Here is a 27,000-nt window from a genome sequence, read left to right on the forward strand (position 1 = left end):
ATTCAAAAGAGCACCACTTTAAATTGAATAAAAGGCTAAAAGGGCTATCTTAATCATATTTGTGGTCTGAGGTAATGGCATATAAAAAAGTAACTGAGGAATGCACAAAGTCAATACTAAGAACTAAATACTCAGTTTCATAATTTATTAGTGGAAGTTTTGATACTCCTTAGAAAGAAGAAATAAAAATAGTACCTGATAAGTTTGCTATGTTAGACAACCTTGCCAGAATCTGTCACATGGACACCTTTTTAATTAAGAACTTTCATGACAACTGCTTCAATAGCATTCTAATCATACCTCAAATGGCAACATGATTTTTAACATGAACACTATTTTTAAAAGGTGTATGGAAAATTATTGAGCTCTGTAACAAACATTCACAAACTCCATGCCCCCACCATTATCAATGAACAGATTGACACATCCTAAGAATTATATATTTTTTCAATCAAAATAAGAAGTCTGTATGTCAGTTTATTTGTATTATTTCTGAAAATCATCAATATAAAGATTTGCTTTGTCATGGTAAACAGGAATGAAAACAAAAATTTCCATTTTTAAGTTAAGAGAGGAGGATACTTGAGAAAATAAGTTTTCTTGTAGTCATGTGCACCTCAGTGGCTAATCTTATTAAGAATGGAGTCTTGCTTTGCCACTAAACCCAGAAGAAAATTTGAAATATCAAATCCCTACCAGACTTTTAGAATATAACAACATTGATAAAGGGGCTCTTGCACTATGAACAAAAGAATACCACTTGTGTATTTAAATGTAATTTTTTTCTCCTTCTAAAATACTCCATTTTAAAAGTAAAGATATGTGATTTAAGTGTATTTAGAGTTCTGCTTTTGGCACCGCTCTTGTTCCTGAGTGGAAGTGCCATCTGCTGGCCCCATGGCTCACGTATAATGATATGCTTACAAGCTGCTTCCCTTCTCTGCACAATGTACTCTTTCACTCTAACATACATTCCCCATAAATTCCCAAATAACAAATTCAACTGTAGATGTTGGTTGAGAAATGGGACAGAGGAAATGCCGATATATACTAGCGCATGTGTGGCAGGGTATAGTAGGAAGGACAATGGGGCAACTTCACTCTTTTACCCCAAAGTAGACCCATTTGCAAGACATCAACTCCAGCCCCTCCCCTTTTGAGCTGTCTTCCTGCAAATTACAGAGGGAACTTTTGCCTCCGCATTGAGTCTGTACATTAACTTCTGTAAGGAGCCCACATGCCTACCATCCATTACACCTGCTGAGTGACAAACAGATGAAAGTCATCACGCAGACTCTCAATGTTTGATCTCCTGATATCAGCCAGATGTCACCCATTTACATACAAACATAACCACTGTCATTAATGCAATTCACCGAGCTGGCATCTATGTGGCAGGGAAAAAAAAGTTGGATTCTAATCTAAAATTCCAAATATCCAAGGCATTCAATTGGCATATAAAAAAGTAGGAAGTTAAGTTTAGTTTCCCTTCCATTGCTCTTTTTGTCAGTGGAGACACTCATTTGGAGTGGAGGGGGCACTGTGGGATAGATTTTTGTATGCATTTTGAAAGAGATGACCTGTATTTTGCTGTTTCTTACTTCTGAATTTTGAATGAAAGCACCAAACTTTACCCTAAGCCGATCCCTTGCCAAAATATATAGAGCCCCCATCTGTTACACACATAGTCACAAACAGAATAATCTTGGTTGTTGGCTCTAGTTACTAAGAGGCCCCTTACCAATGAGCGAACTAGTAAATAAATAAATAGTAAAATCCAAGGAAATCACAACCATGGAGTTTTCAACTTTTTTTCATGATTTAGTATATTTCAGTAATAATTTGTAATAGTTTTTAACTTGCCTAGGGCATAGTTCACTTTGTAAAAGTAGACTATATGAAGTACAGGGTTATATTGGGAAACAGACATGAATCTAGAAATAATTTGTACGGTATATTGTCTGAAGCCATTAGACCCTTAAGCAAAGATTTCTTAAAGTTACAAAAGACTAGCTCCCTCCCATGTAAACCAATGGCTATACAAAAGATGACCCTGAAAAGATACACTGAAAAAAAATTAGAAAAATAAGAAAATAGTGTGATACAGTCTCAGAAAATCAACAAATAGACTTACATGCAAGTCTAAAGATTTACGGGAAGAGGACAATACAAGACCTGGCCAAAAGAGAATCAATTATTTCTATGTATAGATTTTTAAAAAATTAGATTTCAAAAATGTTTATGAAGCAGAGAAATAGTGGATAACTTCATTCTTCTTTGTAGTCTATGCTGTCATTCATACAGTAGGTATTCAATAAGTTTTTGTTTTTTTAGGTTTTTGCAAGGCAGTGGGGTTAAGTGGCTTGCCCGAGGCCACACAGCTAGGTAATTATTAAGTGTCTGAGGACAGATTTGAACTCAGGTACTCCTGACTCCAGGGCTGGTGGTCTATCCACTATGTCACCTAGCCACTCCAATTAGAGGATTTTTTTTAATGAGTGGTTAACAATACTCCTTATCTAGAAGTGATTTTTCCCTTGGTTGATCTCATAGTATCTTGTACTCATGCATTTACCACATCCTAATTAGCACTATCTTTGTCCATATACATGTCATCTCCCATTTCAAGATCATAAAGTCTATGTTGGCAGGGTCTACATTTTGAATTATTCTCTTAGTCAAGCACAGTAGTGCACATTTTTCCATGAAGCTATAAGATCATCTCATTTTCTCCTAAATACTAACAATAGTGACCCCCACACCCAATGAATGTGTCTATTTATCACCCATGTGGTAAAATTCTGTATTCTCTCTTGTCAATCCTATTTTATATTCCTCTAATTCTGTAGCTTTAAAATTGGTGCCAATTTTATTTTTTTTTTAATTCCTCATAGTTATTCTCTTGTTTTCATTCACTGGGGATGAATTGGCACTTAGGCTTGGCTCTTTACTACTTCCCAAAACTCAACAAATCCCAGGCCACCTCTCACTAGGATGCATACAGTATTTTTTGCTGAGCCTTTCTAGTCATCAGAAGGAGTGACAGTCCCAACCTCAATTCAATCTAATCCCCAACACAGCTGTTTACATAATGGGCGTGCTGTAGAAAAGAAAAACCAAGAGACACTGCCACAAATTCCAAAAGGTTGTTGGGATTTTAAACTAGAACAACAACGACATAAAATCACCAGGAAACTAAAGCAAATCTAGAGTACCAACATAGAGCTGTTTATTCAGAGAAAAGGAGAAATTAAACACTGGAGTAGTTGCCCTAAGGCTTTTGGTAATGATGGCAAAACATTAAATCAGACTTAAAATTACTAAGCACTATCAAGCTACTTTTCTTTTAGCTCTTTCTCCAGCTCTTCGACACATCCCTGCAATTTCATAGCACCTTCTAATGGGAAGTGAGCTCAGATTCTATTGACAGTTCCATGACATGCCACACTTCACCTTCCATTGTCCAGTCTTCTTAGCTGTTCATTATCTTGACTGCTGTGCCTACAAGATAATGATATACTCTGCTCCTACCCAAGACTGTAACACATTTTTGCTGCAGGGCTCCTTTTAATTGAAACACATTGTCTACATTTCTGTTTTGGTGCAAAAGTAAACACATTTAACACAAGACTTCATTTTTTATTTGTTTCACCAATCAGAAGTGTGTAAAAAAGTAACCTGCCTTTAAAAAAGGGAATTGATAATCCCACTGAGAGATGGGCATTTTCATCTAGAGCAAACTTTGTAACAGTTGTTGGTTGTAACAGTTAATTATAACTGCCAACTAATAAACTGTTCATTTTCGCCACCACGAAGTGTTTGTTGTGCCTTTTCCCTCAAAACCTCCACACACCCCACCCCAATTCAGAAAAGTAGAAAATCAGGTTTCAAACACCAAGGAGTGTGAATTAGGTCCCAGTTTCTTTTACTTAAAAAACTGGTCTAATAATTTGTGCCTATTCTAATTATCTGTGTCCTCTGTTAAGCTTTATAAAATAACTGTAAATTGACCAGAACGGAAACATTCAACTTTAGGATCACTAGCAGCTAAGCTCAACCAAAATGCTGCTCATGACTAGCAGATGTTTTCATCCTTTGAGTTCTTTCAATGAGAACTTCTAACTTCCCTTTCAGAAATAAATATCTCTCAAAGGGGAAAAAAGTCAAAGGCATTTGAAGTTTTCCTTTTTTTTCTTTAATGGTAGAGTTTAAGAAAGGGTATGTTACAAAGGCATCCCTTGATGTTACAATATAGAAGTGGACAAAATAAATGATTTCAAATGATTTTGGCTTTTCTTGAATGTCTAGATGTGTTGCAAAATTGCTTGGAAAATTTATGGACACATTATTTGAACCTACACATAACAGACTAAAATAGCAGCTTGAATGTAGGGTAGGTATTCCCATTTTCAGATCTTAACTCCCCTCTGCCACAATCACCCTTAACATATTTAAAAGCTCATTGTTATAGTGCATTAAAGTTTTAAAAGTTTGCTTATAACAATTGTATGATAGCATAAGAATTATTAATTTTACTTTACTGAGTAGGAAATAAGCTTGGAGGGATTCAGTAATTTGTTCAAGGTCATAAGTATCAGGCCTGTAACATGAATTGTTATCTTACATCTCCAAAGTCTTCTGAACAGCCTTCGTTCCACTGTACCACAAAACCTTTTTAATAAAGTCATCATAACTAGAGTAGGGGAATTCTGTTGCACCACCATCAAGAGGTTTAGTAAAAGAACATTATTTCCACTGAAGAGCAATTTCCTCTCATCACCATTGGAGAGAGGAAGGATAAGAGAATTTTCCTTTGGAAGCTGAGACAACGATGAAGAAGATATGTTTGCAAAATCTCGAAGGTGGGGTTCTTTAATTTTTGTCTTTGTATCTTCAACACCACCGTTTTTCAATCAATCGATTCTTAAGGTATCTGAAGGAGGAAAAATTACAAAATGGGGGGGGGATCTCATATCTTATTTATGGCAGAAAAAGATAGTATTAAGAACACAAATACTTAAATGACCTAAATGTCTACTTTCCTATCTGTGCAGTTTTTTATGAAAACAAAAATCTTGCTCACCTTTGATGAGGGTTTTTTTTTTTTAGTTTTTGCAAGGCAAATGGGGTTAAGTGACTTGCCCAAGGCCACACAGCTAGGTAATTATTAAGCATCTGAGACTGGATTTGAACCCAGGTACTCCTGACTCCAGGGCCAGTGCTTTATCCACTACACCACCTAGCTGCCCCTTGATGAGGGTTTTAAAAGAATACTTAGCAGACAATATTTGTGCCATTAGATAATTAACTAAAAATGGTTAAGAATGAAAGGAAATTTAGAAAAGAGCCATTACCTCATACTTTATTTTTCTTCCTTAAGGATATGATTTCTCTGACATCACATTCTACTGAGATCAATGTATAACATGGAACCAATGTAAAGACTAACTGAATGCCTTCTGTGGGGATGGGGGGAGGGAAGCAAGAATAGAGGAAAAATTGTAAAAGAAAATAAAATCTTTCAAAAAAAAAGAATGAAAGGTATTAAACTTCTCAAATTCCACAAAATCCTAAAGAAGTATCAATACATATTGTACTATTAACTTGAGATTATAATCATTCTCAACCCACATATACACCACCTCCATTTTCTGATGAACTGATGAGGAACAGCTGTCCCCATCATCCTTCTGGAACGTCTGGACATTAGAGAAAAATGAAATGGCCTGAAGGCACTTCACCTTTTTTCAGGTTAACATCACTTCTGTGTAATTTTGACATTGAAGTTGTGCTAACCATGGTCTGGAAACACTCCTGAATTTCTATATCTCATTGACACACTAGAAAATTCTGAAATCAGTAATAAAAGCAAATATGACCTGAATTATTTTTGATTAAAACATGCTACACCATCAACAGCATCATTATCATCATCATCAAAAGGCATCTAGATAAAGTGGATTGTTTCCCGTCTTAGAATCAGGAGACCTGGGTTCAAGTGTTGCTTCTGATACATACTGCATGTGACCTTGATCAAGTCATCTCAGTGTTCCAAGTTATTCTAAAATAAGTTTTCAAAACAATCACTGATTTGAATTGGAAGAGGTAATTATCTTTATTATGATTACTACTGGGAGGGTCCTTCCACTAATACATATACAGGACAGGACCCAAGAAATTACAATGAGGTGGCCTCCAGACCTTATATAATTGGGGGGGGTGGATGTACATTATTAGAAAAAATAACTTTTGGGGCGGCTAGGTGGTGCAGTGGATAAAGCACTGGCCCTGGAGTCAGGAGTACCTGGGTTCAAATCCAGTCTCAGCTGCTTAATAATTATCAGCTGTGTGGCCTTGGGCAAGCCACTTAACCCCATTTGCCTTGAAAAACCCTAAAAAAAACAAAACAAAGCAATTTTACTCCAAAAAGGCTGGTAAATCCTATTTTGTCTATAAAAGGAGCAACTAAGAACTCTGAATACCCAGTAATAAGATGAATTCTTATGAGACCCTATTATGGATTAACTTAAGTATAGTAGCTCTTAACCTTTTATTGTATCGTGGATCCCTTCAGCAATTTAGTGAAATCTCTTGAAAAGAATGTTTTTAAAAACAAAATATATAAAAGAAAATTAATTATTTTGAAATAAAAAATATAATTATTCTCATCTAAATTAATGCATGAAGATCCAGGGACTTGATGTCCACAAACAGCAAGGAGTTTGTAGACTGAATTAAGAACCTTTGCTCTAGTGTAAGCTACAGTTCACAGGCTTTAACTGGATGTTTTGAGTAGAAGCATCAGTTTTCTTCAGTAAAGATGTAATTGTCCAATTTGTCCTGTTAGTCCTCTTAGGTTGCACTAACAATCAAAACAGGATTAGCATCAACTTCAACATTATTGCCCCCAAGTTACTCCCATTATTGCCATAATTTATCCAGTGGCAGAGAGTGATGATCATTGAATTAGCTATTTCTAGAGTTTAGAAAAAAACCACATAAGGATTCATTTCTGTATTGCTAAAAATATTTGTTTGATTTTTCCTCAGAGATTTGCAAGGTAAAAGATAGACAGTTATGAGAGAATGTGATATGTAATGAGGTCATACTCAGAGTCACCCTTTTTGTTTCAGATAAACTATAAGTGTAACTCAATATTTGAATACCTTACAGATGATAACTTTCACGTTATTTCCAGCCATGTATCATGACTCAGTTTAATTACTGAAAGGACTTGGCATTTTGCTGGGGTGCAACAGACCCTGAGTAATTTGGTCCTCCTCTGCCCTGTGACTGCAGTTGGAGGTGCAACATGCTGCATCATCTTAAGACCATAGCATTCAACTTAACTCCTGGCTGTGACTCACCAGAAAGTACTACGTAATTTCTAGTGAGGTGGGAAAGTATAGATATTGCCTTTTTTAATCCAAATATTGTGAAAGCCTGTCCATGTGATAGCTAGTGCAAGGATCCAGAACCCTGAAGCACAGGTCCCTGAATGCCTTTGTCTCAATCCCTCTCTTTTTTGTTCTTTCTTAATCTTAGCTAAATGAGTAACCTTAGTGGATGAGTTTAGAATTGAAGGTAACGCTGTGAGTCCTAGATTTCTGGAGATCCTAGATTCAATAAGGATTGAGTTGGTGGCAATAAAAACTCCTTGCCTGGATGTTTTATCAGTAAAGTTATAAGGACAGTGCCAAGCTAAGGTGAAATGTAAGATGTCTAATTAGTAATTCTATAATATATAAAGTATTATAATTTCTGAAGAGGTTAAGTATCAACCCTCTAGAAGACAGAAATGGTAATCAAAAGTTAAGTTGCTATTTCTATTACATTAAAGTACACCTATGGATCTTTAACTTTCAGTATTTCTTTTGTGTGTAGGAATAAATTACCTGATTAATATTGTATGCTGAACACTCTACTTCTCTTCTTTAAGGAACCACTAACTCTGAGATACAATGTCATCCTTAAGCAATTTTTTCCTCAGGTCAGCAATTGAAGACTTTAATCAGTTAATCAATGGGAGAAAGGGAAGCTTATCTCCCTTTCATCAGGAGACAAGATTTCCAGAACTTAACCTCATCTAATTTCATACATAGGTACAGAACAGAGAGGCACAATAGCTCCTCTAGACTCATCCATGGTTCTCAAGGTTAGAGACTATAGTTATAGAGACATATACCATAGTTACATTGGTTCTGGAAAACATATTAAGTGTTAACTTCTAAAGGTAGTGAATAATAGCATAGCATAATAAATATAGAAGAGGAAAGAATCTTAGAAGTCATCAAGTCTAATCATCTTATTTGATAGACAAGGAGACTTGAGACCCAGACTAGTTAAATTGCTTGCATAAGGTAAGGGGAAAAAAGCTGGAATCTGAACCCAGATACTTTGAAACTGAGTCTAGAGCACTCTGTTCACTGTTTGTTTTTCAGTGATGATCATTCAAAGTCTGGTAATTTAACTAATATTATCACTCACCCAATTAACTCATATAAATTCCTTTTTTCCCCCTTCTCTGAAACTGAAATGAAACTGCACTCCAGAAAATCATTGATTTCCAAAGAATCAATGTATTTGGTGTATTGTGTACTACAGTGATCAAAGAGAGGACCTTTGAAAATAAAACACAATCCATCCTCTCTGCATGGGGAATGATGCTCTTTCATTTCTGCCTCTCGCATAATTAAGCACCTACCACACCATAAAACTTTCATTAAATTAGGGTATTGGGAATGAATTGTAAATTTGTCTTCAAAGAGGATGTTGGCATTTCAACCTTTTTTTTCCAAACTAAATAGCACTAATAGGAAAAGTTCATAGAATAAGTAAAGCTGAGGGATTTTTGTTTTTTTGGTTCAGACCTTCAATTTTATTGGTATGGTAGTGAGGGATAACAACTTGTTCGTGGTTATAAAGCTAGGAGGTGAAACTAGATCTTCCTTCCTTTCCTGGCTTTTTATACACCATTCAGTAGTACCTCAGTATAAGTACAAGATAGAGTTCAAGGTTTCAAAATTTCAGAAACAATAAAACTACCAAAACTACCATTGTTGAGGCAGTCTTTCCCTCTATCCCAATTTCATCTTTTAAAGCAGAAGATCTTAATCTTTTTCTTTTATAGACCTCTCTGCCAAGACTAGTGAAGCCTATGAACCTCTTCTCAGAAAAATATTTAGTTGATTACATTCATATTTGAAGTAAATATTAAATCCTCATCTAGAAATTAATCAAAATAAAGTTGTATTTTTCCCCATCTAAGTTCATGGACCTACTGAAATCCATCTATGGCAGACTGCAAGGTCCCCATTCTTGTTTTGTAGCACTGAAGTTAAAACAAGAAGCATATATATATTTTAGTGAAAAAAAGTGCAAAATATCTTCAAATATGCTTTTTTTTTACTTTATCACTAAAATGGGTTATACATTTCTGCCTTATGTATTACCAACTGAAAAACTTTTAAAATATATTATATATTTAGAATCAGAAGGGAGTTTAGAGATCATCTAAAGCCCATCATTTTTTATAGATCAAGAAACTGAGGCCCTAATGAAGAATTATACCAGAAGTCACATTCGTTGTAAGTGACAGCTGAGTTTTGAACCCAGGTCCTTTGATACCCAATTCAGTGCTCTTTACATTCATAATTCACCATTCTGTTTCCCAAAATGCAACTAATTTTAAAAGGACTAAGAAATGTGCTGTACTGTTGGAATTTCAATTGAATGCAATGATACCTGAAATAGTTTTAAGCAAAGTAAATGAAACAAAGGAAAAGACAAAACAAACTTCTTACCTAGCTTTAATTCTGCAAAACCGAACTAAAAAGACCGAACAATTATCTATTCCCAGGTTGGTAGGAGGTAATGCTGAATATATTTAAATAATAACTTGTTTTGAGGAACCCTTGCCTGATTAAAAAAGAGCTTATCTTTTTTGGGAAAAAATTAGGAATTGATTTCAGAAATTTCTCAACCATGTGAACTGTCAAAATGAATATTTTAAGAAATGAAGTCCTCTAGAACATTAACTCTATAAGCAAGTGATAGTTAATCCCACATTCATAATATCTCCTGAAGACCTGTCCCATGAGAATATAAACAGAAATTTTGAATTTGATTAACACTGGAGTCACATGGAAGATAGCAGAATGATGAATATCATGGCCATGAATGTTTATGGCATGGTTGAAGATGATGACTTGACCAAGTTTATGTGTGGTACAGGTCTTCTTCATGCTGACCCTGATCCTTTTCTAGATGACTAGAACACAGCCTCAAGTAGAAGGATACCTTTAAAAAGTTTGTGCTGGTTTTATTCTTAGAGGTGGCAAATTTTCCTGGAAAGTTAACATTCTTTGTCAGAGATAAAATAAAAATAAACATGGGACAGATGAAGATGACATTTGAATCCAAACAAAGTTTGCTTTTTTGCTTTTTTTTTTCCTTCCTTGGTCATACAAACTGGTGTGCTAAGAAAAACAGTCCCTATTTAGTTTCTTTCTTGAGCACTTCCCAGCAGGTTCAAAAGTACTACTTTTCTTGGAAGTGGGAAAGATGGTATGGGAAAATGGAATGGTGGAATTTAGAGTAAGGACAACCTGCATTCAATTCCAAATAGTTGAGAGGTGAGCCTGGACAAGATACTATCATTTCTGAAGTTCAATTTCCTCTTATGATAAGTGGGGATAATAATACTATCCTTTTCAGAGAATTGTTGGGGGAATCAAAGGAGGCAATATTAGAAGAGTCTTTTGCAAAAAGCTTAAAGCTTTTTATAAAGATGAGTTATTAACTAGATACCAAACAGAAACCAAAAAAAAAAACTTTCAATAAAATTGTTCATTGACTGAGGAAACATTTCCACAGAGAAGTTGCTGGAAAAATAACATTGGTTTAGGTAGGGAATAATTCAATATCTTAAACAAGGGAAATAAGAGAAAGTTGGAGTTTAAGTCAAGCACCTCCACCAAGAATTTCTAGACATTAAATAAATATACATTCAATACATTTTCTGATTACAGGAATTCTTGTGAAAATTTGCCCAATTAGGACCCTACGGTTGTTCATTCCAAGGTCCTTCTGACTTTGACTTGAAAGTGACTCTTTATTGTATTAGAACAGAATATTAATTACCAATGTGTTATCTAATTTAGATTATCCTTTAAAGGATCTATACCTTATAGCCAAGGGAATAAGAGCATTTGAGAATCCTAGGAATAATGAAAACAAGTACGATTTAGGTAACCATAAAGGTGTCCAGGCCTGAGTAGCTTATTTATTTAGTTAGCCACCTACTTTATTGGATAGTCTGTAGTACTTGGAATCAAGAAGACATGGGTTCAAATTCTGTTTCTGACACATTAGATGGACAAGTACCATGTCTCTTAGGCTTGGGTTTTTGGTAAGAAGAAAAAGAGACAGTGTGATGCTATTTACAATTTTAAACTATTATATTAACATCAGTTATTATTACTCCTAATTCCACCTTAGGACTTGAACTAATATTGATTCCAGTTATCCAGAAAAAAGATAAAATTAGTATCCCATAATAGTCTACTTTTTATCCCAAATCATCATATAATTGACCTAGCTATTTAGAGTTTCTCTGTAACTGGTTCTAGCATAAATTTAGAGTCTTCTCTGATTAAAAGTCAGGGTATACCTTCCTACTTACCTTAATTCAAACTTCCACATAGGTACAACCTAGGAGATGCTTGAAGAAGTGTGATCTAGTGATAATGGGCTGAACTGGAAGTCAGAGGACCTGGATTCACATCCCAGCTCTGCAGTTTAGTATCTCTAGGATCTTGGGCAAATCACTTAATGTCCCTGAGGTTTAGTTTCTAATCTGCAAAATGATGTGGTTAGATTAAATGGCCACTGCTATACCTTCCAGCTCTAAGTTGATCTCATGAGACAAAAGAGTATAATGAGAAAAGTAATAATGATGATGATGATGATAGTTAACATTTATATAATGCTTACTATGTGCCAGATACTGTGCTCAGCATTTTATGATTATTAACTCAACTAAAGAGTGAAATGAGATAATTGTATTAACTGAAAAACTAATAATATTATATACTAATATATTAATAAAACAGAAATATTGAATAGTCTTATTTGAATAATTGAATGAGATAATAATTATAAATTGCTTAGTACAGTGACTTGCACATAGTGTTATATTCTTCTTCTTGCTCACAACAACCATGTGAGGTAGTTGCTATTAAATCCCCATTTTAAAGTTGAAGAAATTGAGGTAAACAGAGATTAAGTAACTTGCCCAAAGTCACATATCTTAACAGTATCTGAGACTGGGTCTGCACTCAGGTCTTCCTGACTCCAGGACCAGTACTCTATCTACTGTGCCACCTAGATGCTCCTGAGTATAGGGGTGGGAGTCAAAATTAAATTTTCATCTCTATTCTGCCATTAATATGTATACCTGAGTAAGATCCTAAAACAATCAAGGTGTGCTTTCTCATTAAAATAAAAGGTAGGTAAATGAAATAACCTCTAAGATTCCTTCAGATCCTATCTGATTATTTAAAGTTTAGGAATTAACCAGGTTCTATTGGAAATTAGAAAGTAGAACATTTTGTTTGAGTTGTGATGAGTTACTACCACCAATCAGAAGAATTTCATTCCCTGTATATGTTACTTGTCATAACTTGGTTTATTGAATTATACCTACCTAACCCTGATCTCCCCTGTATTCTACAACTTGTTAGAATTATTTAATCAGTCTTTATTGCATTTGGGATTAGAAAGATTGGTTAGAGAATGCCAGAGTCTGAAGAAATATATTAGACATCACAGTATACTCCACTCACTTTACAGAAGAGAAAATACCATTGGGTATGTTGGATAATATTCACTCTCTTATTAAATGTATGTTCAGAATTGCAATCAGATTTATATCATCTCAAATACAGAAACTTCCTCTTTTCTTTGACACTGTAAGACATTTTCAACATCAATCAATGAATAACATTTATTAAGTGTCTTCTATGCACATAGCACTGTGCTAGATACTGTAGATATAAACATAATTCTAAGATAAATCCTACTCTCAATTACCATACATTCTAATGGGTGATATATGACTTGTTTAAGATAAGAAAATATAGAGTATATACTGATTTTCCAAACTTCTTAGAGTAGTTTCAAGCTTTAAAATCTTAATATTGCACTGAGACTTTTGGAATATACTATATATAATTTTTTAAAATAAAAATGATTGGGGATAGGAGAGGTATTAACAACTGTGGAATTCAAGGAAGGCTTCTTGAAGGAGGTGAAATTTGGATTAAGTCTTATAGGGAGCTCCAAGTTCTAATATACAGTACTGAGAATGAAGTACATTCCAGATATATGAGGGAACAATTATGCCACAAACACGGATATGGGAAATGGAAAGTCCAATTCAAGAAAAAAAAACAAGTTGTTCATTTTACCTGGAGTGTCATCTATGTGAAGGGTAGCAATGTGCAATCATCCTAGAGAAAGAGGCTTGATTTAGATTGTGAAAGACTTTAAAAAGTCAAAATAAGGAATTTGAGCATTATAATGAAGAATAGGGGATCACTGCACCTTCTCAGGTTTGAAAACTGTGAAAAAGAGAAAGAGGGATTAGAGAAGATAAACTTTGTATTCAAGGAAACTAATTAAGACATCATTGCAACACTCCAGGTAAAAGTTGTTGAAGACTGGACTAGAGTGGACTAGACATGAGTGGAGATAGGGGGGATGTATGTGGGGTGGGGTGAGAGGAAGAGAGAGAGAATTGATATAGTCATTAATTGGGATATAGAAGCTGGGTAAGAGGTTGCATCAAAGGTTTGAACTAAAGGTCATGATTCAAAGGATTGTGATGCCCCCCATAATATCTGGGGATTTGAGAAGACTTGTAGGATTAGGAGAAAAGATTAATGAGTTCTGTTTTGAACACACTGAGTTTGAAATGTCCAATCTGAAATGTCTAATAAGTTGACATTTTGGTACTGAAGTTCAAGAGAAAGACAGGTTGTATGCAGATCTGGGAGTTATATACAAAAAAGCCCATAGGAGATGATGGGATCATCAAGCAAGAGAGTATAGTAGAAAGGTAAAAAAGAGGAGGAATGACAAAGTGCCTTGGGGGACAGCCATAGTTAGTAAGATGAATAAAGAAATAGCAAAGGAGACTGAGGAGAAATCATAAAAGTAGAAATAAGAAAGAGTAAAGCCATTAAACCCCAGAGAAGAGAGAGTTTCTAGGAAGAAAGAGTAGTAGTGTAAAGCGGTACATGCTGAAGAGATGTCAAGAACCATGAGGTTTTTAAAAAGATTAATTATGACATTTATGAAATTTCTATTAGCTTTAGAGAGAATAGTTTCAGTTGAATGATGAGGTACAAGAGAGTTTGGAAATGAGATGATGAAATGAAAATATTAAGGGTGGAGAATTTCCTCAATGAGTTTAATTACAAAGGGGAAGATAAAGGACAACAGCTAGTGGGGATGATAGGACTAAGTGAAAATTTTAAAAGTTGGGGGGACAAATTGATTTGGGCATGTTTGTAAACCTCAAGGATAGAGGGAAATATATTTATATATAAAACTTTAATTTAATATACATAATTATATGTGTGTGTATGTAAAATACACACATACACCCACAAGTAGGAGAAGATGGAAAGTTCAATTCCAAAAAACAAAAACAAAAAAAAACAGTAGTTCAGTTTGGTAGAAATGTCAACCATGTGAGAAGGAGCAATATATAACTAACCTAGATAAATTTTCTTGATTCAGATTATAAAGGATTTCAAAAGCCAAACATTATATGTGTATATACATATGTATATGTACCTAAATTTTATGTATCTAAACACATATCCATAAACATAAATGTGTTTAGACATCTATTTGTATAGATTTGGAGAGGTATTTATGTTTATATATATATATATATATATACATATATAGATGTTCATGCATAAATAGATATATTTGTGTATGTTTATCTACATCTATATATACATACATATATGTATATACAAATATACACATACAAATACATATAAACACATATATAAGAGAAAGCAAAGAGACACAGAGAGAAATAATGATAATATCGATTTTTAAAACAAGACAGAAGCCGATAGAATCAAGGGAACATATAGAGTAGTTAGCCTTCCCAAGTATAAGGATCACTTCATCTCAGAAGAATAATGATGTCCCCATTTGAAAGGTGGGAGAAAAGGAAGCATAAATTCTTTCCAGTTTTCAATGGAAAATTCAAGTGGAGATTTTCTATCAGGTTACTGGAGAAACAGGACTGAAACTCAGAAGAAAGGTGATACATGGAAAGAAGGAATTGCTACATGGAAATGATAGTTAATGGAAGAATAGAAAGAAGATGGGATAAGGGCAGAGCCCTGGAGTGTACCAACAATGGAGGATCATAAGAAGGGATGATCCTACCAAGAAGATTGAGAAGGGTTAGAAGGGATAAAAAGAGAACAACAATAAAGCAGTGACAAAAATTCTGAATACTAGAGTATTCAAAGCAAGAAAAATTGACAGTTATCAAACATTTCAGAGAGGTAAAAAAAGAAGAAGACTAAGAAAAGGCCACTGGATTTTTAGAAATAAAGAGACCAATGTTTACTTCAGAGAGAGCATTTTCCACTGAAGTGAGAATGGAAAGCAGATTGTGTGGGGTTCAGAAGTGAGCAGGAGGTGAAAAAGGAAGGGGTAAGGAGTGTAGACCTTTTTTTTAAGACTTTGGATATAAGAGAGAAATTAGGGAAAGGATAACTGTAGAATTTGATGGAAAAATCAGATTAACGATTTTGTTTGTTTTTAATATGGGGGAGTTGTGGGTGTGTTTGTAGGAGGAAAGTTCAAAAACTCTCTGAGGATAAAAGAGAACACATCCTAAAGGACAACTGAAAGGATAGGATTAAGGGCACAAGGAGAAAGTTGATCTTTACAAGGAAATAAGACATCTCTTTGTCAGGGCTTGGTACAAAAATAACACACAAAAAAAGGATAATCCTGAGGTAATTTGGTGTAGGATGGGGTTGGTGAGGAAGCTCTTTTTTATTTTTATTTTGTTTTATTTTTAGGTTTTTTTTTCGAGGCAAATGGGATTAAGTGGCTTGTCCAAGGCCACACAGCTAGGTAATTATTAAATGTCTGAGACCGGATTTGGTAAGGAAGCTCTTGATAAATGTTCTCAATGTTTCCTGTCAAGTATAAGACCCAGTCCTCTGCCTGAGGAGGGCAGAAAGTTGGTGGTGTAGGCAATATGAAGAGAGAAGAAAAAGTATAGAACAGCCACTAAGAGAGTAGCATTACAAAATTATTCTTGACTTTATAAAAGGACATACAACATAGATTCCCTTTAGAAAGTTCATATAACATTGAAATTACTCTTCACTTTATAAGAAATTGATTTATAGGTTACTTTTCTGGGATACTTTTATTATAAAAATTCAAATGGCGGCAACTAAGTGACACAGTAGATAGAACACCCTTCCTGGAGTCAGGAGGACCTGAGTTCAAATGTGACTTCAGACATCTAATACTTTACCTAGCTTTGTAACCTCAGGCAAGTCACTTAATCCCATTGCCTTACAAAAATAAAATGAAAGAAAGAAAGAAAGAAAGAAAGAAAGAAAGAAAGAAAGAAAGAAAGAAAGAAAGAAAGAAAGAAAGAAAGAAAAAAGCAAAAAGAAAAAAGAAAGAAAGAGAAAGATTGAGACAAATGTATTGTTCATGAATTTGTGCAGAGGACATGCTAATATTCTCTGTATTGTTCCAATTTTAGTATATGTGCTTCTGAAGTGAGCACAAGACAAATGCATTCTTAAGAAAGTCTTAGTCCCATTAGAAAATTATTAAGAAAACAGATTCTGTCTTATCTAAACAACCACTTCTAATGCTAAGAATATTGTTCTGTATAAATAAGGAACTTAATAGATGTTTGTTGAATTAAATTGAATTTAAAGCAGTCATAATGTTATAAAAGAAAGGATGGATCTGTGAATTAGTAAATTCATTTTGAAAAACAATTTGGAAATAAATGGCTAAAATCTCTAGAATCTTTGACCCAGAGATTCTACTGCTAGGCATTTACCCAAATGAGGCTATTGGTAAAAAAAAGAAAAGTTTCACATATACCAAGACATATAGCAGCACTTTTTGTGGTAGCAAAATTAGAAACAATGATGAACATCAATAGAGGAAGAGCTAAGCAAACTACAGTACATGAATGCAATGTATTACTACTGTGATATAGGAAATTATGACTAAGCTAAATACACAGAAACACTAAAATACTTAAATTATCTTATAGTTGCAAAGTGAAGTCATCAGAGCTAAGGAAAAATACATAAGATTACAAGAAGATAAATGAAAAGAACGAACATACACGCATAAATTAAGTCAATGTTGCAAAATTTCAAAGAATAGTTCTGGACTAAAGAAATGATATAAGAAGACTCTTTCCATATTACAAAAGAGAGGTGTACTCAAGTGTGAAAAATGGCATATACTATAGGTTTTAATCAATTAGTCAGGATGCTTTTGAAAATTCTTCCTCTTTTTTTTTCCTTTTTAGAAAACAATGTTAGGAAGGAGGGATAAAAGAGAAAATTTATGTCATGTAAAAAAAAAGTATTTTGTTTTTTTTTAAACAAGTGAAGAGAGTGGAAAAGATATGAACCTGCTTACTCCATCAATTAAAAATAGACAAAATAGGAAGAATAATAATCTGAAAATCCAAACTGCATTATCTAAAGATTAAATAATTATAATTGTATCTACAAATCCCCAATGTGTGTGAATTCCTAAAGGATATTGGTTTACAAGCCTGCCTACTTTGACATAGTGCCTCATACATGTTGGTTTTATAGGGACATATATGCACACAGAGAAAGCACTATTTACTCCACAAATAAATTACTATGTAGCTTACATTGTTAGGGTATCATGATAGTGCTATAGCTTAAAAGACTCAAATAACCATGCATTTATCTTGTCACTACAGGTACTTACAGTGTAATTACAAGGTCAACAGTTACTATGTAATTACATAGCTTCAACATTGTACTTTAAAAAAATAAAGCAAAAAGAAAAGTACCACCTCACCAAATCACACTATTCTGCCACCACCTACTGAGAAAACTTGTAAGTGATCAACAATTTTAAAATGCAAAATTTCAATGAATGTGAACTGAAAATTTTAGAAGAAAATAGCACCCAGTGAGTCAACCTACTCTAACATGCTAGGATTTTGGGATTCAAAGATTATTTACTAACCAATCATTCTGATAAAAATCATCTGGTCAAACTCCATTTTCATAAGAGCTTTCAAAAATATTTATTCTTTAGAAAGTAGAACAAAATCTTTTTGTTGTTGATGTTGTTCAGAAAGAATTTTTTTTTAACATTTGTTCATCAGTAGAAGAGAGTGCATATTTTAGAGAAATTAGCTTCCAAATTATTTTAAAATATCAGAAGCAATTTGTAACACATGAGAAAGAAAATTTTTATTAATTTTATTCCTTAAAATTTTTATTCCTCTATGATTGAAATTTGCACATCATTATTGAGGAGCTGCTTAATGTTTGCGCTATAGTGTGTAAAATTTAAAGTCAAGACCGAATACTTGTACTTTTCTCTTGCAATGCATGTCAGTTCCTAAATGGTGAATTTCATTAAAACCTTATAAAACTATTCAAATTATTTTTCATATATTCAGGGAAGCAGGACACTGCTTTGATACTCAATGTTTGAATGACTCCTTTCAAATTTATTATAGGTTACTATCATACAGAGAATAATAAAGATTTTTTAATTACTTTAGCTCATAAGAACTGACTGATAGATATTCCATCAATGTTATGATTCCCTTGGATGGAGAAATGCTAAATGCTAACCCAAACAGATTTTAAAACTATAATTACTTGGTAAACAAGGGAATCATAGCCAAATAATTATTCATGAATACAGATTAAATTCATATGTGTATATATATATATATATATATATATATAAAATTCTTATTGAATTCTCTTTTTCTCTGCTCTAATACCACTAAGCATAAGAAGTATCAGAGTGGTATTTCTCTTACAATATGTTTAACACAAACTACATAAGCTGTGTACAGAGTATCATTGTTACATTGTCTGTGATTCCCCCTTCAGTGATGAAACACATATAGAGAATACACATAGTCTTTCATCATATTAAACAGAAGATGCTGTCTTCATGATGCAGCAAGCTACTGAAAAGCTAAGATCAGGAAAGCCTGTGGCAAACATTGATACAAGTTTATTTCTCAATTGCAGTCAATCAATCAACATTTAATATGCATCCAAAGTATGCATGTGCCAGGAACTGTGTTAGGCATAGAGGTATAAAGATAAAATTGAAAGTCTTTACCCTATCAGGGAAACAGCACAAATGAATTACAAGTATATAGAAATAAAGATAATTTAAGCAAAAGGGAGATTTAAAACTGTAGGTTATTATTTTACATGAAGACATACTTGTGGAAGGTCTCATTCGCATAAACTGCAATGATGGATTTGGCCTTCTTGGAATACACAGTTGTAGGCAGACTCAACTGGGGCTGTGAAATTCGTCAGGTTCTTCTGGTCAATCATGAGTCCATTGTCAGTGAAGTTCTCTGGTTGAGTGTTTGTATGCTTGACTGTGAAGACGTAGATGGTACCCTTATTATTGGATTCATAGAAGGACTCAGAGTTGAAGCTGATGTTATTCAGGTGGCAACATCAGTTATATACTTGTTTTTTACTTGGTCACTGTGCTAAAAAGATGAATAAATTTCTCCTTTGGTGAAATGCAGCTCATTAGAGCATGTGTGACTCATCACATGATGGAGAAGGGGACTAATGCTACCTTGGTGGAAGCTGAATTTGTCTTCCATCAAGCCTTTGGACCTTTGGACATTTGCATAGGGGAATAGGTGGTAGGTAGGGCAGGAGTGGGAGGCATGGGAGAAGGGAGATATCTCTGGCTTTTGGTGTTTCCCATACATCAAGTTTATCCTGGCTTTCTTTCCCCTCATAGTTCTAGATTGATACTACAAAGAGTAACAAGGTGAAAGGATAGAAGTGATGGCATCTAAAGGTCCTCTACTTTCTGAATTTTGAGGGATACCCCTTCTTCCCAAGAGCTTCCTACTATGTATTAGAAATCTAAGGTGGTTTGGAGATTTTTGACAGGGTCACTCTGTCCACCTATTTCATATCCAAATGGTTCTTTTCCCAATATGTCCAGACTCCTGTCTCCATGATAAAGAAGACAGCTTGGTTTTGGTTAAAGTGAAATAATATCACTCCATACTACTGAGCAAAAGTAGAACACGACCATTCTATTTCTGCAAATAAAAAAGGGAAATGAAATGAGCATTCTTTAGGATCAACCTGTTACACTGTTTAGTTTCTGTTTTGGTTTTATTGTTCTTTCCATTTACATTGCTGTAATATTATACCACTTAATTTATCTTACATCAGTTTATATCAGTCTTTGGATACTTCTTTGAGTTCTTATCTTTTTGTTTAATATGGCATAGTAACCTCATTTTTTTATAGCTGATATTTAGGTAGCTCTAACTATGTATGAGGCCCTATGCTAAGTGCATTATAATTATTCTTTCATTTGATCCTCAAAACAACTTTGGGAGGTAGATGCTATTATTATCCTCATTTTACAGTTCTACTTTCCAATCTCCCCCACCTTTAACCTCCACTATTTCTGTTGAATAAAGCATACCCTTCAGAGCCATGAGACAAGTTGCTTATCCTTTGGGAGTACCTATGAGGTCAAATTTGACTGTTTACCCAGAACCTTATCTATGTTTGCACATTTGTTTGTGGACAGATATCTGAGGCTGTAGATGTTACAGCTTTCTCTTCTCTTAGATTGGGTATCCTGTGACCTTCTGGATAGTTCTACTGCTATTCTTTCTATGATGTAATGTTTCTTTCTAGGAAATCAAGATTAGAAGGTGTATTTAGGCAGTTCTTTGCTTTTACATACATATGCAGCATTTAATTACTGCATTTTATCTATAGTCACCTAACAAGAGTTTCAACAACTATTCACTTTCTATTTAGGGGAAAATTTTCAGTAAAAGGTATTGTACCTTTAAGAAGATTTAAATATAAAAAAATGACACTGATTAACCTTTAAAATGGTGCCATTTAATCAAAGCAAGTAGATCTTTAATGGGTTTTAAATGAACTAATAAATCACAAGATTTTTCACTGAAATAAACCAAACGTTTGAAATAAATTCCATAATACTCCTGTTGAGGTATATATGGGGAGGCGTGGAAGACGGTGGGTCTACTGAGTTATTGTTCTGTTTTTGTCCTGTTCTCAGCAAGTTCTTTGTTTAAGACTTTAGCTCTGTGCACACGTAGGTTTGTGTCTTTTATGGGAAACTATACAATTTCAAGGTTATGGAGAAGATCTGTCATTATGAAGTAACTTAAAAGCAATTAATTTTATATTCTTAGGAAATCTGGTTACCTAAGAAAAAGGGAAAAAATGATTCACCATGCAAAGTACAGGACTATACTGTCTCTCAATCTGTCTGTCATTATTTCTTCCCCTTCCCTCACCTCCAAGCTTTCACTACTAAATTTCTTCAAGCATATATGAGGTAAATAGTAGACGCCAACCTTGAGTCAGGCAGTAATTTCATTAAAACCCAGAATAACTCATACCCTACACAGTCCTGTTTCCAAGATATAATTACAAAACAAAAACTAATAAACCAATTGTAATGTGAGCTTCAGACTAAAGACTTGTGTTGAAATACTTGTTCTAACATTTTTTTTTAATCCTGGACATGTGATTTAATATTCTGAGCCCTCAATTTCTTCTTCTACAAACTGAGGATGCATAATTTTTATAGCACAAAAACACGCTGGGTTTGGAATCTGAAAGCTTAGATTTCAAACCTGCCTGCTATTTATTATCTTTTGTGATTTGAGACAAGGTCACTTAACTTCTCTGGGTCTCAACTTCCTCTATTGTAAAATGAAGAGAATGGACTAGATCTTCAGCTCTAAATCTATCCTAAAATCCAATCAGTCTAAAAACAATTAAATCATTTACTTTAAACTTAGAATAAAATACAAATAGATACATAATTAAATATAATGATACATTTTAAACTATGAACAGAATTAAATACAAATAGATATATAAATATAAACAGTTCAATTGTGGTGAACGTGCACATATTCCACACCCTAAGCAACATTATTGAGGAAGTATAGTTGTAGGATTTAGGATGAAGTATGGGCAGAAAGATATGACTAAAGCAGAGAAAGTATGAAATAAGTTCTTTCTCTTCATTAAACACAAAAGTAATGCTAATCCTGTTTAGACAAGCAAGTAGAGAGTCTTTTCCTTATTTGAACTCAACTTATTTATACTCCAGAAAAGTAGATTTTTTTAGTTCTGAACTCCAACTAAGTTATAATCAAACCACAGCACTTGGTGAATTAATGTATCACTCTCATTAGTCAAATGTTCTATATACAGTAAGGGGCAATATAAACTTATTATTAAATATAGCTTATCCATAAGACAAAGGAAGAGAATTAAACTGAGAGACAGACCACATGGTTTCTAATCCCAACTGTCACCAAGTATGTGGATGACCTTGGGCAAGTCATTAAGTTCAAATTCAACAAACTTGTTGTAAATAATCACTATGTACAAGCCACAATTTCTCTGTCTTGATTGGACTAGATGATTTCTGATATTCTCACATTTTTTTAATATTCAGAACCAATGGGAATACCATACATTTTCTGTAAAGTTGACTACCTCAGGAGAGGCCCAAACTGGGATATTCTGACCAAACTGGGATATCCAATACTAAAGCAATTTTTCTGTGGCAAAATGTTAAATTTATATCTTAGTTATAACTTTTATCTTACCTATTTCAAAACTTCTAGGATCCATAATTTTATAGGAAACTCTGGATATATCTCAGTCTTAGATAATGTTGCTCATTTTCTATATCCAAAAGAATTTGGTATGCTAGATTTGGAGTTGAAAGGCATAGATTCAGATCTTCTATCTATCACATACTACTTGTATCAATGTTGGACAAGTAATTTAACCATTAGGGACCTTGGTTTTCATAACTGTAATATGGGGGATAGGTTGGATCACATGCCCTCTGAAGTCCCTTCTGTTTTTAAATCTATGATCTTATGAAGATTCATTACTTAATGATTAATTTTCTGCTGAATCTCTCTGCATTTACCTAATCTAGTCATTTAATGTCCCAATAGATTTGGGATCTATTACTTCACCCATTTTTTTGTCATTTCCCACAAAATTTCAAATTACAACAACTTAACACTTACATCACATTATGAGAAGCATATGAAATGATATATGTAAAGTACTTTGTAAAACTTGAAGTTTCATCTAAATTAAAGCTATTATTGTTATCAATATTATTTAAAAAGCTATCCCTCAAATTATGATCATATGCCCATCAATTGGGGAAATGGATAAACAAGTTATGGTACACTAAACTATGGAATATTAATGTTCTATTAAAAATCATAAATGTTCTGATTATAGAGAAGCATGGAATTGGTTACAGGATCTGATGCTGGGAACAGAACCAAATGAACAATGTACACATTAACAACAACACTGTGGGCTGATCAACCTTGATGGAAGCAGCTCTTTTCAGCAGTTCAGAGAGCCAGGACAACTGTATTAGACTAGCTAAGGACAATGTTATCCCCATCCAGAGGAAGAGAAACCAAACAAAAAACTCTTCAGAATCTGATGAACACTTTATAAAAATTATCTCTTACATATCTCTTTCCCTTGATCCTAATTCCTCAAACTGAAAATGACTAATTTGCAAACATGTTTATCAAAAAATATGTAAGTACAATGTTAACCTGACTGCTGCTGAAGGAAGGGAGGTGGGAAGGGAGGGTGGAAAGAAATTTTATAAGTTAAAAATATACCTATGCATATGGGAGAATGTTGAAAAAACTTTCATAACATGTATTTGGAAAAATAAAATATTAATTAAAAAAAGGAAAAAATTGTGATCATAGAAGCTAAATGACAGGTTTTATGGTAAGATCAAAAAAATAGGCTTATGTGATACATTGGTATTCTCATACTGCCAAGAAAGCTAGAAGAAGATTCTCATATTGGAATAAATAGCCCTCCTCCACCTCCAGAAAGAAAGGGAAGAAAAGAAAAGAGTAAGTATTTTGTGATAACAAAGAAATAGAAATTGTGGCATCTTCCATAAATTGAGAAATGACTGAACAAGTTGTAGTATATGATTGTGATGGAATATTATAGAATATTATAAGAAATGACAAGCAGGATGATTTAAAAAAAACAAACAAACCTGGGATGACTTTTGTGAATTGATGCAAAGTGAAGTGAGCAGAACCAGGAGAGCACTGTATATAGTAACAGCAATACTCATGAGCAATTTTATGATCAGCTATAAAAGACTTAGTTACTTTGATCAAGCAATAATCTGAGACAATTCCAAAGGGCCTTGAAGAAAAATTCTATCTTTAGGGAGAGAATTGAAGAACTCTGAATGTAGATTGATGAATAGTTTTTCTAAACTTTGTTATTCTTGCTTTTTTTATATAGTATAGTTGTAGGATTTAGGATGAAGTATGGGCAGAAAAATATGACTAAAGCAGAGAAAGTATGAAATAAGTTCTTTCTCTTCACTAAACACAAAAGAAATGCTAATCCTGTTTAGACAAGCAAGTAGAGAGTCTTTTCCCTATTTGAATTTGAAACTCAAATTTTTTTAAATGAATGCCAAAATGTATATGTAATTGGGAATTATTTAACAAAATAAAAATATATATCTACATATATATAAAAGGAATAAAATATGTATTATGTACTTACCTTATGCCAGGCAGGAAGCTAGATGCTTTATAACTATTATTTCATTTGATCATCACAACAATACTGAAAGGTACTCAAGTTACCCAAGATGAGAAAGTACAGAATGGTTGTGATTATACCAAGTAGGGAGTACCATCATTGGAGAGATCAGTTACTAAAGTATATTTGACTCCATAGTCCCTGAAAATTTGTGTTCCTTTCTTGTTAGTACAGTATAATAATGAAAATAGCTGGTCATCTGATCCAAATTAAGTTACTTAAAGCAAAGATGGGGTCAGGTACATGCATAGAATATTGCATACCTGGTGTTGCAAAGAAATAACTGCCACATAATAGGAGGCCTTTCCCCTCCTGTTTTAGTTGTGAATAGGATAAAGCAGTGCAGAAATGGAAACTTGCTTAAATAATGTGAGCAATAATGTGGTGTTAAAATGAAAAGTGTTTGAAGTTACATATTACATTCAAATGAACACCGCCATAATTCATTGTGATTAATGTTAATGTCAAAAATATTAAAGAAAGTAATAATGATTTCTATCTTCATGTAATGTGCTACCCTTTCTTTTATCTTTTATTCCCTCTGATCAATGAAATTAACGTGCAATAAATTCCAAACCAATAAAAAGAAATTTGTCTTTACACAGCAGTTTGGTCAGCCTGTGGGAATCACTGCCACAGGAGGTCAGGGAGACAAACGCTAAGGCTGGCTTTAAAAAGGGATCAGATAATTTTATGACCATTAATAATACTTGTAACTTTGCAAGCCCAGGCACTGATAAGGGTAATCCAATCATCCTTGGGGCACATACTAATTGCCTTCTGGGGTCAGAAAGACTTCTTTCAGGCAACAAACTACATAATGGAGCCAGGTACAAAGCGGTTGGGAACTGTAGGAGAGGACTCTATCGACCCTTTATTCTGGGGAATAGGTAGGTTCTAGTCCTAGGTCTGGGTTAGTTAATTTTGTTACCTTAAGCAAGTCATTTAATCTTTCTGGAGCCATTCCCCTTGTCCATTAATGAAGGGTTTAGATGAGCTCATTAGAGATCCTTCTAATTTTAAAATTCTGTGTGGAAGATAAAATATACTAAGGGGCAGGGAAATGGACAAAACTAAAGGGAGGTGATATTTTGCCTACATTATTCTCTAGTTAGACAACACCTAGGAAATTTTCTTTAGCTCTGGGTGCCATATTTTAAGAATATTAGCTAGCAATCTAGATGTCATACAGTGTGAGACAGTTGAAATAAGGTGGACAGTTAAAAATAGGAGGATCAGTTTAAGGAGCTAAGAATGGGTAGCCTGGTAAAAGGAAAACTGAGGACAGAAAAAAGATGGCAGTTATCTTTTATTTGAATAATTGACATATGAAAAATATATTAAATTTGTTTCTGATAAATCACAGAGAAGAGCACTAGGAATAATGAATCAAAATTTCAGAGAAGTAGATTTTATTTTAATAGAAGACAAAAAATTTAATAGTATTCCAGAAAAAAGAAAGGCCTATCTCAGGACCTTGTAGGCAGCTAGATGGTATAGTGGATAGGGTTCTAGGTCTGGAGTCAGGAAAACTCATCTTTTTGAATTTAGATCTGGCCTTAGACATTTACTGGCCATGTGATCCTAGACAATTCACTTAACCCTGTTTGTCTCAGTCTCCTTATCTATAGAATGAGCTGGAGAAGGAAATGGTAAACCACTCCAATATCTTTGCCAAAATCATATCCAAATGGGGTAATGAAGCTTCAGACATGACCAAAAATGACTAACAACAACAAAAAAAGACCTAGCAAAATCAAAGAATCAGAAGTCTAAAACTAGAAGGGGGGGGCCTCCAAAGGAAATAATCTAATCCCTTCATTTTACAGTAAGGAAATTTAGTACTAAAGAGAGGGCCTTGCCCAACACTCTCAGACAGAAGAAACTCAGAGTTTGGGTTGCAAGGCTCCAAATTCAGCTCCCTTTCTAAACTACCCCACAGCCTCAATGAATTTCCTACTACTAAGACCTTGATGGTCAATATTCAGAG

At 34.0% G+C, this 27,000-nt stretch overlaps 1 long non-coding RNA gene and 1 pseudogene across 1 annotated transcript in view; both read right to left on the bottom strand.

Moving 5' to 3' along the window:
- The window catches only part of LOC141506056 (uncharacterized), a 335,395-nt gene that overhangs the window by 241,050 nt on the left and 67,345 nt on the right, over nt 1–27,000 (bottom strand). The gene's annotated exons all lie outside the window — the stretch shown is intronic.
- LOC141510581 (U6 spliceosomal RNA) lies at nt 16,753–16,852 on the bottom strand (annotated as a pseudogene).

The sequence above is a fragment of the Macrotis lagotis genome, chromosome 1 (assembly GCF_037893015.1).
Source record: "Macrotis lagotis isolate mMagLag1 chromosome 1, bilby.v1.9.chrom.fasta, whole genome shotgun sequence".
NCBI classification, from domain to species: domain Eukaryota; kingdom Metazoa; phylum Chordata; class Mammalia; order Peramelemorphia; family Peramelidae; genus Macrotis; species Macrotis lagotis.